The sequence below is a fragment of the Colobus angolensis genome, unplaced genomic scaffold (genome assembly GCF_000951035.1).
Source record: "Colobus angolensis palliatus isolate OR3802 unplaced genomic scaffold, Cang.pa_1.0 Scaffold94, whole genome shotgun sequence".
Classification (NCBI taxonomy): domain Eukaryota; kingdom Metazoa; phylum Chordata; class Mammalia; order Primates; family Cercopithecidae; genus Colobus; species Colobus angolensis.
In genome coordinates, this window is record NW_012123376.1 from 481,250 (window position 1) to 486,975 (window position 5,726).

Sequence of the window (5,726 nt, forward strand, 5' to 3'; positions counted from 1 at the left end):
TTATATATATACTTATATATGTACTTTCATATATATACTTTTATATATATACACACACACTTTAAGTTCTAGGGTACATATGCACAATGTGCAGGTTTGTTACATAGGTATATATGTGCCACGTTGGTTTGTTGCACCCATCAACCTAATCATGTATATCAGATATTTCTCCTAATGCTATCCCTCTCCCAGCTTCCCACCCACTGACAGACCCCAGTGTGTGATGTTCCTGTGTCCATGTGTTCTCATTGTTCAACTCCCACTTATGAGTGAGAACATGCAGTGTTTGGTCTTCTGTCCTTGTGATAGTTTGCTTAGAATGATGGTTTCCAGCTTTATCCATGTCCCTGGAGAGGACATGAACTCATCCTTTTTTATGGCTACATGTATTCCGTGATGTATATGTGCCACATTTTCTTAATCTGCTCTATCATTGATGGACATTTGGGTTGGTTCCAAGTCTTTGCTGTTGTGAACAGTGCCACGTTAAACATACGTTGTGTGTGTATCTTTACAGTAGCGTGATTTATAATCCTTTGGGTGTATACCCAGTAATGGGATCACTGGGCCAAATGTTATTTCTAGTTCTAGATCCTTTAGGAATCGCCACACTGTCTTCCACAATGGTTGAACTAATTACACTCCCACCAACAGTATAAAAGCGTTCCTATTTCTCCACATCCTCTCTGGCATCTGTTGTTTCCTGACTTTTTAATGATTGCCATTCTAACTGGTGTGAGATGGTATCTCATTGTAGTTTTGATTTGCATTTCTCTGATGACCAGTGATGATGAGCATTTTTTCATATGTTTGTTGGCTGCATAAATATCATCTTTTGAGAACTGTCTGTTCACATCCTTTGTCCACTTCTTGATGGGGTTGTTTTTTTCTTATAAATTTGTTTGAGTTTTTTGCAGATTCTGGATATTAGCCCTTTGTCAGATGGGTAGATTGCAAAGATTTTCTCCCATTCTCTAAGTTGCCTGTTCACTCTGATGATAGTTTATTTTGCTGTGGAGAAGTTCTTTAGTTTAATTGGATCCTCTTTGTCAATTTTGGCTTTTGTTGCCGTTGCCTTTGGTTTTTTAGTCATGAAGTCTTTGCCCATGCCTATGTCCTAAATGGTATTGCCTAGGTTTTCTTCTAGGGTTTTTATGGCATTAGGTCTTACATGTAAGTCTTTAATCCATCATGAGTTAATTTTTGTATATGGTGTAAGGAAGGGATCCAGGTTCAGCTTTCTACATATGACTAGCCAGTTTTCCCAGCACCATTTATTAAATAGGGAATCCTTTCCCCATTTATTGTTTTTGTCAGGTTTGTCAAAGATCAGATGGTTGTACATGTGTGGTGATATTTCTGAGGCCTCTGTTCTGCTCTATTGGTCCATATATCTGTTTTGGTATCAGTATCATGCTGTTTTGGTTGCTGTAGCCTTGTAGTATAGTTTGAAGTCAGACAGCATGATGTCTCCATCTTTGTTCTTTTTGCTTAGTATTGTCTTGGCTATATGGGCTCTGTTTTTGGTTCCATATGAACTTCAAAGTAGTTTTTTCCAATTCTGTGAAGAAAGCCAGTGGTAGCTTGCTGGGGATAGCACTGAATCTATAAATTACCTTGGGTAGTATGGTCATTGTCACAATATTGATTCTTTCTGTCCATAAGCATGTCCATTTGTTTGTGTCCTCTTTTATTTCATTGAGCAGCGGTTTATAGTTCTCCTTGAAGAGGTCCTTTACATCCCTTGTAAGTTGTATTCCTAGGTATTTTATTCTCTTTGTAGTAATTGTGAATGGGAGTTCACTCATGATTTGACTCTCTATTTGTTATTGGTGTATAGGAATGCTTGTGATTTTTGCACATTGATTTTGTATCCAGAGACTTTGCTGAAGTTGCTTATCAGCTTAAGGAGTTTTGGGCCTGAGACAATGGGGTTTTCTAAATATACAATCATGTCATCTGCAAACAGGGACAAGTTGACTTCCTCTTTTCCTAATTGAATACCCTTTATTTATTTATTTTGCCTGATTGCCCTAGCCAGAACCTCCAACACTATGTTGAATAGGAGTGGTGAGAAAGGGCATCCTTGTCTTGTGCCGGTTTTCAAAGGGAATGCTTCCAGTTTTTGCCCATTCAGTGTGATATTGGCTGTGGGTTTGTCATAAATAGCTCTTAGTATTTTGAGACACATTTTGAGATTTTTTTTTTTTTTTAGCATAAAAGACTTGAATTTTGTCAAAGGCCTTTCTGCATCTATTGATACAATCATGTGGTTTTTGTCATTGGTTCTGTTTATGTGGTGGATTATGTTTATTGATTTGCATATGTTGAATCAGCCTTTTATCCCACGGATGAAGCCGACTTGATCATGGTGTATAATCTTTTTACCGTGCTGCTGGATATGGTTTGCCAGTATTTTATTGATGATTTTCACATCGCTGTTCATCAGGGATATTTGGCCTTAAATTCTCTTTTTGTTGTGTCTCTACCATGCTTTGGTATAAGGATGATGCTGACCTCATAAAATGAGTTAGGGAGAAGTCCCTCTTTTTCTGTTGTTTGGAATAGTTTCAGAAGGAATGGACCAGCTCCTCTTTGTACCTCTGGTAGAATTCGGCTGTGAATCCTTCTGGTCCTGGACTTTTTTAGTTGGTAGGCTATTAATTATTGCCTCAATTTCAGAACCTGCTATTGGTCTATTCAGAGATTTAACTTTTTCCTGGTTTAGTCTTGGGACAGCGTATGTGTCCAGAAATTTATCCATTTCTTCTAGATTTTCTAGTTTATTTGCATAGAGTTTTTTAGAGTATTCTGTGATGGTAGTATGTATTTCTGTGGGATTGGTGGTGATATCCCCTTTATCATTTTTTATTGCATCTATTTGATTCTTCTCTCTTTTATTCTTTATTAGTCTTGCTAGCAGTCGATCAATTTTGTCGATGTTTTCAAAAAACCAGCTCCTGGATTCATTGATTTTTTTTTTAAGTGTTTTTTGTGTCTCTATCTCCTTCAGTTCTGCTCTAATCTTAGTTATTTCTTGCCTTCTGCTAGCTTTTGAATTTGTTTGTTCTTGCTTCTCTAGTTCTTTTAATTCTGATATTAGGGTGTTGACTTTAGATCTTTCTTGCTTTCTCTTGTGGACATTTAGTGCTACAAATTTCCCTCTACACACTGATTTTAATGTGTCCCAGAGATTCTGGTACATCGTGTCTTTGTTCTCATTGGTTTCAAAGAACACCTTTATTTCTGCCTTCATTTTGTTATTTACCCAGTAGTCATTCAGCTGCAGGTTGTTCAGTTTCCATGTAGTTGTGTGGTTTTGAGTGAGTTTCTTAATCCTGAGTTCTAATTTGATTGCCCCGGGGTCTGAGAGACAGTTTGTTGTGATTTCTGTTCTTTTACATTTGCTGAGGAGTGTTTTACTAGCAATTATGTGGTCAGTTTTAGAATAAGTACAATGTGGTGCGGAGAAGAATTTATATTCTGTTGATTTGGGGTGGAGAGTTCTGTAAATGTCTATTAGGTCTGCTTGGTCCAGAGCTGAGTTCAAGTCCTGGATATCCTTGTTAACCTTCTGTCCCATTGATCTAATATGACAGTGGGGTGTTAAAGTCTCCCATTGTTATTGTGTGGGAATCTAAGTCTCTTTGTAGGTCTCTAAGGACTTGCTTTATGAATCTGGGTGCTCCTGTATTGGGTGCATATATATTTAGGATAATTTATCTCTTCTTGTTGCATTGATCCCTTTACCATTATGTAGTGGCCTTCTTTGTCTGTTTTGATCTTTGTTGGTTTAAAGTCTGTTTTATCAGAGACTAGGATTGTAACTACTGCTTTATTTTTGCTTTCCATTTGCTTGGTAGATCTTCCTCCATCCCTTTTATGTTGAGCTTATGTACTTCTTTGCACCCTCAGCATTTGCTTGTCTGTAGATATTTGGAGAGTTTCAGCATTATATCCTTGACTATTTTTTCTGCCACACTGCCTTCTTCTGTTACTCCCAGTTATACAGATGCTGCTGCTCTTAGTTCTCTGAGGCTCTATTCATTTATTTTATTCTTTTAAAACTTTTCTTCTTCACATTAAATCTCTATTGATTTTTATTGGGGTTCTCTGATTTGTTTCTTCTAGGTCAAAGCAACAGTAAAGTTTTTCTTTATTCATGTCAGTGAATTTTTCATTTCAGTTATAGATTTCAACTCCAAAAATTTCAATGTTTTAATAATTTCTAAATGCTTATTAATATTCTGTATTTGAATTCTATTTTTCTTTATTTTATTCATGGTTTCCTCTAGTTCTTTGCACATATAGTAACTTCTTTAAATCTTTGTCTAAAATGTCTAACATACAGCATTTTTCAAAAGTATTATCTATTGCCTGCTTATCTTTTCTTAAATATGGATCACACTTTCCTTTTTCTTTGCATGTTTCAAAATTTCTTCCTAAAAATTGGGTATTTTATATAATGTAGTGCAGTCATTTCTGACTTTCACCCTGGGGCTTGTTTTTGTTGGTTGGTTTTATTTATTTGTTTAGTGGATTGCTTGAACTAATTCTATGAAGTCTATTTCTTACAAAGTATACAACTTCTGATGTCAGTACTCAGGACTTTTGTTGTGTTGTTCTTTAAAAAAATTTTAAGCTTAGAATTCTAGAAGTTGTTCCTAGGCCAGTGTAAGTTAGTTTTCAACCAGTGACTGATGGGTTAGGGATTGTGATTAAGCTTTCTGAACCAGTAAGACTTCTACCTGTTTCAGGAAGATTTCAAACCTACACTGCTGTTAGCCAGGGATTAACAGTTACCCAATTGCTTCAGTGAGTGTGTGTACACAGCCTTCCAAACAACTAGGGATGGGTATGATCTTATTAGGGTCTCTTGAGGCTTTTTCCCTCATGTTCTTGTTAAAATTCTGGCAGTTCTGTTGTTTTGTTTGCTGCTACCAGTATCCAATTGCTTCCCTAATTGTTTAAATTGTTTACCACTATGACCTCATTTATTTATTTTGTATTTTGTATTTTATTTATTTATTTTTTTAAGGAAGGTTGCCGGAGTTCCTATACTCTGTTTCAAATTAAGTCAGCTCCCTCAGGCAGTGCTGTGGAGTTGGCAGTCCTCAAGTCTGGCTTCCCCAGAGCAGAAGCTCTGCTCATTGTGCTGGAGCTAAGTGTGGGGAAGGGATGGGATACAGTCTGCTTTTCCTGGACTGACTTCTTTACCCTAAGTTAGATCTAGGTGGTATGGTAGTCCCTATTTTCCTCTGGAAGAGTATGAAACTTCTGCCCTATTATAAGCACGGCAATAGAAACCTTAAGTCTCTTTGGCCTACAGTTCATGGCTTTCAGCGCCTGACCAGGAAAAAGCCTTCACCCTATGAGTGAGAGCTGGGCAGAGAGCTATCTTAGCTGAACTCTCCTGGAGTAGATCATACAGAACATAGATCTTGAAGGAGATTATAAGGGAGCCTTATCTGCCCCTCCCAGAGTGAAACCATTGCCCTATAGCTGCGAGATGATGGAGGAAATAGGGTGAAAAATGCCACCCTCTTCTTGGCCTTGCCCACCTAAAATAAACCTGTAACACTGAGTAAAAGTTGGGAGTGGTAATGAGAGCAGTTTCTGGCTCAGGTGTCATAGACTACCGCTCTTCTTACTGAAATTTTGAAGTTTTCTTTTTTTTATTTTTATTTTATTTTTTATTTTATTTTATTTTATTTTATTTTTTTATT